Source organism: Watersipora subatra, chromosome 7 (genome assembly GCF_963576615.1).
Source record: "Watersipora subatra chromosome 7, tzWatSuba1.1, whole genome shotgun sequence".
Taxonomy (NCBI): domain Eukaryota; kingdom Metazoa; phylum Bryozoa; class Gymnolaemata; order Cheilostomatida; family Watersiporidae; genus Watersipora; species Watersipora subatra.
In genome coordinates, this window is record NC_088714.1 from 43,545,290 (window position 1) to 43,559,104 (window position 13,815).

A 13,815-nucleotide genomic window follows, 5' to 3' on the forward strand; every position below is an offset into this window, starting at 1 on the left:
GGTGGATTTGTGTAGATGCTCACCCACCCAAAAATCTAGACATGTTTCCAACACTGAGATGAATATTATTGTATGTGCTCAACTTGATTTGAATGCTGATGTCATTCAACGCATCCATATGTAGTAATATACATGGACATGGAATATAGGTATTGTGTCCACAGCCATTGTCTGATCAAAATACAAAGCATTTATATTGGTCTCTGAGCTGTCATAATATATGTCCCAGTATCATTAATGTTTTGAGCAATCATATTGTGTGAAATCTTTCAGATCATTAGAGATAAATTTTCTGACATGAAAACTAATCTGTAGAAGACGGTGAGTGGACCTGTGATTGTGGCAGGAGATGGAAGGTGTGACACAGCAGGGCACTCTGTCATATATGGGCTCTATAGCTTGATGGATTGTGAGACAAACTTCATCCTATCAGCCAAGCTAGTAAAGGTAGTTAAAACAATTTGTTATTCAGGGGACAATGACAGCACATTGTCACACTCTACAGTGCATTTAAACTTCCTACATGACATGGTGTTGTTTTATGTATGTAGGTAATAGAGGTATCTAGCTCCAACGCTATGAACTTGGAGGGACTCTAGAAGCCATAGCGTTGTCATATTAGACGCAGGCTTGATCATAAGAGAGTTAGTCACGGACCGGCACAAGACTGAATGCATTTGTAGCCAAGAATTTGCCTAGCATTACACATACATTGGACCCTTGGCATATTGCAAAAGGTAAACATAAAGCTCAGACTGGAGCTGGTTACTGTGATGGTACTTTAATTTAGCTTTGTTTTATTCACCTGGATGGAATCACTTTTATGATTGATTGACGATTGTAGGACTAAAGACTAAATTTGCTAGACATTGGTAAGATTGGGTCGCTCAGAAAAACTCTCAACTAGATCAAGCATGAGGTCAGTCATGTCTACCATTGCGCTAAATTTTCACCTCTCAACTCCTCTCTCCGTTGAGAAATGTGGAAAATTGTTCTATTCCATCTACAGGTTAGCAACTTTGTTGTAGGCCAAAACAATTACTTATACTGAACGTACTTGCAGAAGGCCACAACATACCAGTATCATCAGTGATGGTGTTCAATTGCTACTAAACTGAATTATTGACATATTTTGATTTTTTGCTATAGGATATCTACAAGTTTCCTGCTAATATGCACTATAAAGTGTGTCCGCATGACAACTTGTCTGGTGTTGATGGTGAAATAATAGACTGGCTGCTCAAAGGTAACTAACAGATATGATATAATAACATATTTATGGTAATCAATAACATAGGATAGTGAGATAGTCTAGCTGCCTCAATAATTCATTTCTTCTTATCCACAATTAATCCATTGTCAAACCGACACATGATTTAAATAATCCTACAAATTCTTATTTATATGGTTATGTTTTAGGTGGAAAGGTATATCAAGCCCTAACTCCTGTGGTGCAGAAAAAAGACATTCTTGAGGCAGTGATGAGAGCCAGCTTTGCAGACACGGCAGCCCTCGAGAGCTATCATGCTGAACTTAGCAGAAACGCACCAAAGATGAGTTACTTCTCATACTCTGGTATGCAGTCAAGGTATGTAGATCACAAATGTGTAGCATTATTTGACCATCTATACAGTGACATCTGTTGGTAAATTCAGCCATGTAGATGATATTACTTTTGTATGATATTGACTGAAGGTCATCCAGTCATAGTAGTTTGTAAATGCATGAACAAAACACTATTCTGTAACCTGGATTTGGCCCTATGTTGAGATAGGCAATGTGCCAAGCCCCTGCCCAACCACAAAAAGCCCACAAAAATTCTCACGCTACTGCTCCAGGGTGTTGCATCATTGTATATATTTTGCTTCATGAATGCTTTTACCAGGGCTGTAAATGTTGATGGTAAATTATTGTTGTCGTAGTGGTATATGCGTGCCAGTGGTTTTTGCTGAATATTCCATGAATCATTGTGTTCTTTGGTGTGACAGGATTCAATTGATAGTTATGCACCATAACAAGAATGTCAATCGGCCAGTCATCATCAACAAGGATGGAACTGTAAGGCAGCAAATTGTTAGAAAGAAGATTACAAAACAACGGCAAACTTCAATTTCTTTCAGGATGCCACCAACATATGGTGAGTTTCGGCTATCAAAGTTTTGCATTGGTAAAATATTTCAACATGTTCATGGCCACAATAACTCAAGATGGGCAATGGGAAAAGACCAGAGAATCTCTTCTCATTATCCAAAAAACATAATTGGCCATTTCCACTTTATGCATACCGCATTTACGAGGTCTCATAATTATATGAACTTAGAAGGTATGTCCTATTCAATTAACAGAGAAAAAGGCTTTCTTTTACCAGCATACAGAGACAAGGTGTATCTACAGTTTGAATCCTACCTGCAAAGCAGGACAAAGCATATTCCACTAGAAGACATCATACCACCAACACTAGCCTCGACAGGATCCCAGTTATTAAGGGAGGACGTGATAGCAAGACAGAAGAGCAGACCAGGAGTAATACGCAAGCCACACCATGTTACAATGACTACCACTGAAGCTAATAGGAAAAGGTTCGATAACCTCTGACATTCTAGTCTGTAGCTAATGGCATGCTCTGACATTATGAAATTTGCACTAATATTGTTCATGTCTAGGTTTGGTTATTGAGCCATAAGGGCTTTATTCCCCTCGCTCCTTTCTTGCGGAGGAGGGGTTAAATATAACCCAGATGGCTCATGGTTTGATTGTCTATTCCAGTCTGGAGCTGATGGCATGCTCTGACTAATATGAAATTTGCATTAATATTGTTCACGTTGACAGGAAGACGAAAGCTACCTCAGCAGCAGCTTAAAAGAAATTGGTAGCAGCTAAGACCAGGAAAGGGGCCACAGCTAAGAAACGTCCAACTACAACATCAAAGGTGCTCATCATCCCAAAAAAAAGAAAGAAGTACTAAAGAATCATCAAAGACTGAGATTGGTTACAATGATTATAACTTTAAATATATATATATATATATATATATATATATATATATATATATATATATATATATATATATATATATATATATATATATAAACATATATGTGCATAAAACATGTATATATGTATAAACTAGAGATATATATGTATAAATTAGAGATAAAAATAATCAACTTGAAACAAATTTGCTGAACAAAAGGGAATCAAGTTCATCACCATCATCATTATTATTATTAATAAAGGGGAATTTCTTTCTCACAAACTGATAAACACATACAGGCAGGGCACGCTTGTCCCGCTTCTTTAGGCCTGAGAACAACCAAAATACAATCGATCTGTAGGCACTGAACCTATCCTTGCGCCTGTAATCATCCGGAGTTGGGTTTTCTGGAAACATGTCTTCTACAATAAAAGAATAAACAAACATTATATTGTTGTTAAAAAGGTAAGTCGAACATTCATATTGCTATGACATGGGCCAATATAGCATAGACCAACAACTAGTAATGCATTTGGTATATGATGAAACCTGCAACTATAATGTAACGTAAGATGATAATTTTTATTCTTACCATGAAAAGCAAGAGTGGTTGTATGCACTTTCCAGCACTGCCTCAGATGTTAGCTGCTCCAGTGCAGGGTTGTCAGTAAAGCATAGGAAGGTCTTCCCCATCATCTTCATCCGTGCACCTCTGTGGCTCCAACAGCAACAATTCATTTCTGGGGTGGGTTGCAGCGTACAGCTGCCACACGTACACGACTTCATGTGGCCAAACTTAACACTGACCTAGAAGGATGAAAGAACTGCAAGTCTCAAACACTTATACAATAAGCTCAATGAGAGCACCGTCAACTATCTACAGCTTTGATTTGAACAAACCTTCAGGTAGGAGTGATACTTATTATCTTATGCAATAGCGATCAATGATGTTAGACATTGGTGATAGATAGCGGTCGTATATATACATAACATGTCTATATGATTACTAAAAATGCATAACATACATTTATCATTAGTATTGAATGCAACAACATGGTCATAGATATTAATTTATAGGGAGAGCGAAAGATTAATCATTATATTTACCAAATTTCGCATATCGATCCTCTTTTTTACCTCCTGCTCTTCGCTGTCAGGCTCAGCAGCACACTTTCTAGGCTCAAAACCAGCCATTTAATAGATATAAATTAGAAAATCTGACCAGCGCTAAAGATGAGTATGAATACGGAAGCCAAGTGAAAGAACAACGAAACTGAGCTGAACTAGCAAGATAGCGAGATACTGCCAGATAATAGATGCGTGTAATTATTTCATGCTAAAACTAATCTACACGTCAGAGGGACTGGTTCGGAATTTTTGGAGCAATGATTGTTAGGCCCAATTCGATTAGTCTATACTTTACCCTACAGGATGAATTTATTCGCGGAGTTAAATTTAGCGAAAAATTGCCATTTCATGCATATTCGCGGATTAATTTATTCGTGGCGGAAAACTGTCACTCTCTATGAAGAGTTAACTCTATTACGTCTTACAATAGAGTTAACCCTACACATGCGCACGCTGCTTGTTTTGTTTTCTATTTAGCTTACAACTACGGGTCGATTGTGCTAAGCTATAAATTTTTTGCTGCGTTCAGAGGTTTTCACGAACATTTATAGATTTGGAGGCCTTTGATGAACCAACAATTTGTGGTAAGTAATGAGTTTTTCACATTTACTAAATTAGTTGAATTTTACTTTGGTTCTTCGGTAAAACGCAATATTTATTTTTTCCATCCCTACCGCTTAATTATTTGTTTTAGTGTGAGAGAGATTTTTCATTATACACGCAAGCACAATGACTGCAAGGGTGGTATATGTCATTCTTAGAAGATCACCAATCATTCAGGGAGGTCTGGAAATTGAGGTAGAAGTGACCGCAGCTACTTACGAGGAGAGTATACCTGATTTAAAAAAGGAACAAAAACGCCTTTACGAGCACAAATCTTTGGCCAACCGGCAGAAATTTGCAATAGTTAGCCACGAGGAGAGTTCTGATGACAACTTCCTTACCAGCCATGTAGTAACGAGTGAATCGCCTTTAACATCTACCCAAGACAGTGACAGCGATATAGAGCTGCTATTACCAAAGAAAACTAGCCAGAGAGCACCATTACACGCTAGTATTCACTTATCAAGAGTATCAGTTTAATTTTATTGCTAGACAACCGCCATATAGACTAAACTGTTTATATTTACTCCATTCATCAATTGTAAAATTTTGTTTGTATTTGAAATATTTTATTTGTACACTCAAGTTTGTAATAAATTATGATATATCTATCCATGAAATAAAATATATAATTTAATCATGTTTGCTGCTGCGATATCAAGGAGTTGTTGTCGATGAAGGGGTCTAGGTTGACTGGTTGCTTCTCTGCCAATATTCCTGCCTTATGAATATTACTACTTGTCTCTAGTTTTCGTAATCGGAGAAGGTTGTATCATTCTCAATCTGCAGTAAACACAAAAAAGAAAAAATATTAATAATTGTTAAAGATTGACTTGCAACAAAATTCACTTTACAGTTATTTGGTATCAAAAAATTCACCATGTCTTACTCTGTTGTGTTGTAGGTGCCAAACACGTGGAAGTGTGATTACAAGCTCATAAACGCTCAAAAACGAAAAGCCACCGTAGATTGAAATCTCTTTATTTATTTGACGTATTCATTACAGTTTGGTTATCGTCTTGTCACGTGATGTTCTCACGAGAATTGAAAGGCCAATAAAAATCTCAACATAAAACTTATTGTAGCACTAGTTTATGACAAACACTTCGGGTTTTACTGAAGACCCCGTATCAAATATAGATGCTCGCTACTTTACAGTTTTCTTTCGGCTTGGACTAACCGTCAAGTCTTAATCTGATCATGTGACCCAATACTTCGAAAATAATTTTTGCAGCACTTTTCGATTATCACAGGTGACCAACAGGCTCGTCATGATTATCAGACAATGATATGTACTCATTCGAGCTAAGGTTGAAAAGTTTAACGATTTTTTACAGTAAGTTATAAGATATCAGTGCTAAAAGTGACAGCATTACAATGACGATAAAACAGACGTGTAAGAACAATAGACATGGTTTTATTGAATGTGTGAAGTATATTTGTGAAAATATTTTGACGAATGAGACTGCATGAAATTGTAAACAGAAACCATCCTGTAACAAGTACGTCCCATTTGAGCTGTTTTGGAAATCGAATCCAAACTACGGCGGTCTCGTGTGTCTGCGATTAACTGTTCGTTTTTTAGCTTTTAAGAGCTTGTAATCACATTCCCACATATTTTGCACCTACAACACAACAGAGTAAGACATGGTGAATCTTTTCATATCAAATAACTATAATGTGAATTTTATTGCAAGTCAACCTATAAGGAAGTACAAAAACATTAGCTGAAGTATTTAATGAAAGCGATCAGTTTTTCAACAAAAGAATTAACTAATGCAGTTAATTATGGAAAAATGTATCTGCACTGCAAATCAAATGCATACCATAATGTCCAGATCAGAATCATGATTGTCCTCAACTTCGGTATTAGAGACTGATGGAGTTGATTTCAACGTAAAAAGAGTACGAGAGATTTTTTGCGACGACGAAGCCATGCCGAATAACTTGTGAAAACCTTGAATAATTTTGTAAAGTTTGATGCAATGGCAATAAAACTCGAAGCCTGGCGATGATTTGAAAGAAGTTTTGGAACTCGGCTACGTTTAGTACTTCTGCCTAGCAGCTATTTTTGCGATGACGCCATTCTGCATATCTTGTGACAACCTTGAATAATTTTGTAAAGAAATGTGATGCATTGACAATGGTGTTAGCTCAATGCCCAAGCAATTATTTTAAAAATGTTTTGGAACTAAACTACGTTTAGTATTTATGTTAAAAAATAGCCTAACAGCTAGTTTTTAATTTGATGCAGTAGTTATTCTCCCTTGTTATTAAAAATAGAACTAATTATTCACAGAATTTATTAATTCGCGGAATTGACTTCGCGAAATCGCGAATTTTTGTAACCAACGAATATTTTCATCCTGAAGGGTATAAGATTAAACCAATTAAATTGCCGTGATTGTTATAGGAGCGCGCATTAGTTGGCTTAATTGACCAATGGCACACAAGTCAATTTCATACGTCATATATTGATGCTGGTATGAGGATTCTCAAAACACATATGTTTTTTGGTAGACCGGTGTTTGGCTGGCCATATCTCAGTTTCTGGTGGGTCAATCTCCTTGATTATTTTTTAGAACATCAGTCAACACCTCAAGATACATAATAAAACATCATAATATTATGCTTTCTTTATTCTTTAATAAAGAACACTTGAAGGATGAAGTCCACCCTAATGAACACTGGGCGAGGGTCCGAAACTGTCCGAAACTATGTCCAGATTCATAGCTACAAGAAGAAGGGGTGCGATGGACTTGAGGGAACGTCTGTTTTGGCCTCCAAGGAGAGAATTTGATACTAAAGCAGGAATTGATAGGGGAAACAATAGAGAAGGGGTAAATAGAAAGATGTTGGATAAAGATGGAAGTTCAGAGGAAAGGAACGTCGAAGCTGCTAGAGAAAACCAAGATGGAGAAGGTCTACAACTAGAGGAAGAAAGCATATGAAGAAGAAGCAAAAGAGAGGTGATAGAAAGAGCAAGACAAGATAGAGAAAGAAAGAAAAGTGAAATAAGGTTTGAAAGCGAAATGGCAGCAGTTGAAAGAGATTATGAAGGAGATATGGTAAGAGCTAGAGAAGATAGGATAGAAAATGCTGAAAGCTTTTATAGATAGATAGCTGAAAGAGCTACTGAAAGAGAAAGAGCCAGGGAAAAGAGGCAGAAAGGGTTAACAGGGAGGAAAAGAGACAACAAGATATTAGAAGGATAGATAGAGATGCAAAGGAGAGAAAGTCACCTGTCAGGCAGCGGAGAGATTGTTTTGCTGAACAACCTGTGATAAGAAACAGAGACATCTGACAAGATGTCCCTACTCTTCGAGAGTATGTGAAGTAGAAGAAATAGAATGGAAGCAATAGTCAGGGCTTAAGGAAAGATAATAGTTAGCGGAGAACAATAGAGTGGATAATAGACAGGGCTAAAGAAAAGAGATAAAGAGAAAAGAAAGAGAAAGGGAGATGTGATCCAGGAAACCGGATGTTCGGTTTACGACAGCTAGGAGAGGATTACGGCATCTTAACTGCGAGTAACCGGAAGAGAAGGAAGCAATAGCTAGAAACTAAGAACCAGGTACATTAGAATTAAAATATGTTACTTTGTAAAAATTGTGTTAAGCTTTGTAAAAACTTGTGAATGTGTATTGTAAATAAAAATATAATGACAACAGAAGCATATAAAGACTGTTTCTGACGTTCGTTATCTATGATCGATTTTATCTCTCCATCCGGCGATTCGATTTATACAATTTCTCTTCTCTGGCTAATTTGCTGAAAACCACCGCGCAGCATGTAAACGTACAATCCCCTCGACTTCGGAAGGGGCTGCATCGAAGTACTGCGCATCATGGAAAGATAGTGATTGTCTGAACTCTCTTAATCGTACACTCAGGCTGTCGGCACCAGAAACAGACTAACGACCCAAACGCTATCAACGCTAGAAAATAAGCCCTGCATAAAAATGTCCTAGTTTTGGGTCTACAAATATGATAAGCTGATTTAGCAAACTGTCCTTGGCATAAGAAAAAATTTATTATAATTTTACTCACTCTTATTTGGCTAATTACTTCCAGCTTAACAACTAAAAAGCAGTAATAAACCAGATTAGTAATTACTTTGCCAAACAGGTGCCAAAGTGGCAGGCCTGTATTCACTGGTTGCAAGTTGGGGCGTCTAATGTTAGGCGACTGGTTATGAACACCTGGGGGTGTGGAGGGGGCGGTGTAAGCCCCCAACAGGTTTCTCTTATGTAGGGCCTCAGCCGGGCCTCTCATGTGAAGTTTTAAAAAGATTTATCGGAAAGTATCAACGTTTTTCTATTTTTTGAGATTTGTTTTGTTTCAGGTGATGTGACTGACGAGACGTTGTTAAATTAAAATAGGCAAAACTTGATCGCAGTTGAAACGCTAAAAAAAAGACATCTTTTTCTTTTGAGAGTTTTAGCAAAGATCAAATTTGCCGATTTTATTTTAAGTTCATACGGAGGTTTCTACGCTTTCTGTTAAAGTATTTACCTGAAGAGACTGATAAAACGTGAGCTTTCACGTGAGCTACCAAGATGTCGTCTGCGCGCGGTTTCAACTTAAACCGGAATTACATAAAATCACGTGACCATAATGTGACATCTCCCCTTTTAAGAAATATTTAAACTATTACATTTTAAATGAACACTTCACAAATCAAACCTACTCTGATTAGGATAAACTAAACAGAAGAAATATTCTATGTAAGACAGAAAGAACTAATACGTGGAACACGAGCTGAAATTAGCTCTGATCTGCAGAAACCAGTATATCTTAGCAGCAAATTGCCACATATCGACAACTGGATACTAAGCAATCATGTGACCACAAGAAAGAAACTAATGTAACTAAAACTAAGTAACTACATGTTATGCAGAAAACACACTAAACAAAAACAAAGACAAATGAGTAAACTACAACAGATGAGAATAATGATTGAACTATACACAAGAATTGTCAACTTAAAGGCTTAAGCTGACATGTCATAGTCCCTGTACCTCAGTAGCAGCTTGCCACAAGTAGAACGTTGACTACCTCTATCAGAGGATGCAGAAACAGCAGGCGGTGATGTGTTAACTGTAGCATTAGAATCAATATCTGGCATGGGAATATCTCTTTCCCAGACCACATCATCTTCAACCCGAACTGGAAGCATGTCTGAAGAAGAAACATTTGTTTCACAAGTTTACCTCAAATGCGCTCGTTTCCTTCTTAGCTGTTGACGCCCATCATCAACCAAATATGACCTAGGAGCGGCATGTTGACCTAACACTACTGCTAGTTCCTTAGTGCTCTGTTTGTCAGTTCTTACCAACACATTGTCTCCAGCCTTGAGAGATGGCAAGGATTTGGTCCCTTTGTCATAATATTCTCTCGGCTGATACTGTCTGGGCTCTAAACCTGTCTTAGGTTTACCCACCTGAGGAGCCAGAGTGAATGACAGTTTAGGAGCCTTAGACCTAAGACCCCTACCAAATAACATCTCAGCTGGACTGTACTCACAACCAGCAAGAGCAGTCTTCCTATAAGCTAACAGTGAGGCATACACATCCTCTTTGGGCTCATCAGCTTTTTTCAGAAAAGACTTAACAGTCTGAACATACCGTTCAGCCATTTCATTAGAGCGAGGATAGTTCGGACTTGAAGTTGTGATTTTAAAACCCCAACTATCAGCAAAGCACCTCATCTGACTGCTATTGAAAGGCATGTTATCCGCTATGAGCTCCATGGGTACTCCATGAGTAGCAAACACCGACTTTAAAGCCTGGATAACATCACTAGCAGTCTTTCTGGTAAGCAATCTCATATCAGGATAGTGAGAAAAATTTACTACAACTAAAAAGTTTTTGCCTTGAAAATGTAAAATGTCCATAGCTACCTTCTGCCAAGGAAGGTCTGGTACACTATGTGGAAAAGGGGTTCTCTTTGCTGTCTCCTCTGATGTTTATTGCACACCGAGCAGGCCCGTATAGCCTCATCGAGATCTGTTCTGAGCCTTGGCTAGTAGACAGACTGCTTAGCTCTATCAAGACACTGATCAAGACCCATATGGCCCTGATGAACAATATCTAGCATCTGGTTCCTCAAAGACTTAGGAACAACTAAGCGTTCTCCAATGTAGAGAAAATCACCTTCCTTGTGCAGACAGCCCTTCACACCCCAGTAAGGTTTACATTTCAGAGGCACGGACTTAATAGTGTTAGGCCAGCCAGATTCAACTGGAGAGACTAAACCTCTCATCTCTATGTTATCAGCATAAGAGCTAGTCAATTCAGCTTTGAGACCAACATCAGCTGTCATTTAATGGACCATTACTACTTGGTCATCAACAATGTCCTGCGTCTCTTTCGCTGATATAGGTAGGTAAGCCCTGGAGAGAGTATAAGCTAAATATAACTCTTTGTCAAGCACATGACGTACCAATTTATCTGGATACTTCTCCAGTCTCAGTAACAGCCTCTGCAATCTAGGAGAGGCCATAGCAGTGGGCTTGGCTATAATAGGCACCAACGGCTTGTGATCTGTCTCAATGTTTATGGTACGCCCATAGACATAGGCGTGAAACTTCTCACAACCATACACCACAGCCAAGAGCTCCTTCTCAATCTGAGCATAGTTTTGCTCTGCAGAGGTCAAGGAACGAGATGCATAGCACACTGGCCGTCCTTCCTGAAGGAACACCGCTCCCAAACCAGATTTAGAAGCATCTACCTGTACTGTCACAAGTTTGTTAGGGTCAAAATAAGACAACACAGGATGGCTTGCTAGCACTGCCTTGACCTTGAAAAAGGACTGGTCTTGTTCTGGACCCCAGTTAAAGAGTGACTCATCCTTCATTAGCACTCTCAAAGGTTGAACCAAAGTGGAGAGATGGGAATGTAAGAACCTAAATATTTACTGAACCTAAGGGACGCTGAATACCTGTTTTGTCAGTAGGGGGAAGCATTTCGGATATAGCTTTGACCTTATTAAGATTAGGCCTCAAGCCCTCATTGGACACTATATGGCCAAAATAAACTACCTCTAACTGAGCGAGCTGTACTTTGGACCTGTTAAATTTAACATTTACTTCAGCAGCCCTTGCTAAAAACAACCTAAGATTATTATCGTGCTCTTCTCGACTCTTGCCAGCCACAATCAAGTCATCAAAATACATGGCTACATAAAGTAGATCACCAAAGAGTTCTTCAACTCTTTTCTCAAATGCCTCAGCTGAGGACTTCAACCCAAAGGGCAGTCTCAAAGAACAGTACCTCCCAAAAGGGGTGTTGAATGTTGTCAACAAACTGCTTTCTTGAGAGAGAGGTACATGCCAATATCTATGGCGCATATCAAGGATTGAAAAATACTTCATTCCTTCAAACTTTAGTGCTATGTCCTCAATGGTAGGTATCCTGTGGTGTTCACACATAATCGCCTTGTTGAGATCTTTAGGATCCAAGCAAATGCAAAGCGATCCATTTGTCTTCTCAACAATCACCAAACTATTAACCCACGGAGTGGGAACATCCACTTTACTTATTATGGCATTAGCCTCCAAAGAGATTAGCTCTGCTTTGACAACATCTAGTATGGCCAGAGGAACTCGTCCTGAGGCATGAATTACTGGCTCCACTGTTGGATCTACACTTATGCTATGTTCCCCTTGCAAACAGCCAATACCTTCAAACGCCTCAGGAAACTCATATAAGATGCTACTGACATTAACAGCAACAGTTTTTACTCTCCTTACTAAATCTAGATTTTGAACAGCCCAAAGACCAAGAATCAGAGGAGATTATCAATCTACAACTTCAAAAGGGAGTTGCCGAGTTTTACTGCCACAGTGCAAGGTGAGAGTAGTTTTACCAACATTTGGGATAGGATTCCGTCCATGGCCCAATAGTTTAGCATGTGTGGGTTTAAGTGGACAGCCAATCTGGTCAGCAACCGATTTAAGAATCACGTTGACCTCAGCTCCTGTATCAAGTTTAAAGCACATCTGAATTTGCTTAGACCTTACTGGAATGTTTTGCTGTCATGAGCAAGGCAAGTCGTCACACCCTACATAACCAACAAATAGAGAATCAATGGGAGTACTGTCAACATCAGAATCTGTCACAAATTCATCCACACGTTTTTGATCACAACAAATAGCAAAGTGATTTATCTTTTTACACCTGTTGCAAGTCTTGCGATAAGCTGGGCACCTACCCCTTACATGACTTCTACCACAAAAGCGACATTGAGACACCAGTTTCTCAGCATGCTTGGAAGCAACTGGAACACTTTTTCTTACTTCAGTTTCCTTAGACATCACCGATACAGTCTTGTCACCATCTGCCATGGCTGACAACTGAGATCTTGTCATCTCTGTGGCCCTAATATCATCTATTGCTCTAAGTAAAGTCAAATTGTTTTCTCTTAACAATCTCTCCTTTAGCTTAGCGTCAACCACATCAAAAACTACCCTGAAAAGTAACATGCGCACCCTGAGCTCACCAAACTCTCAAACACTAGCCTGTGTTTTTAATCTCTTAGCAAAAGAATCTATTCCTTCATCAGGAATTTGTTTCATATTTCAGAAAGCATATTTCCCCAATGATATACAGCCCCCACATACAGGCCCCCTTAAGGGGTGTATATCATTGGTGTCACTACTGAGTGTACGAGTTTGACTGTTTGTTTGTCGGTGAATAGATAAATTTATAAGCTAGTGAGTGAACTTTTTCTTCTTTCAGAACAAAGGTTTTTTTATTATTTAAGTTTGGAATTTTTTATTATCTTAATATTTAGGAACTACAAACCATTACGTTATTTTACATAGCAATATGGTAGCATTTTGACCTGTTTTGTTTTTGCTTATTTCATTAGTTGTATTGTTGTATCTTTGGCATACTATGAGGATGTGAATAAGACATTAATTTTTGTTGATTTTATGTAATTTTTATAATTGATGCTCTTGTTTAGGTGGTTAGAATGATAATCCTACTGTTACTCAGTTTAAGGCTATCTTTCGCAAACTTATCAGCAAATGTGGTGCAAAATCAGATGCTGGTAAGACAGGTAATGTTACTGCTCAAAACGAGATTCTCATCATACAGGCTA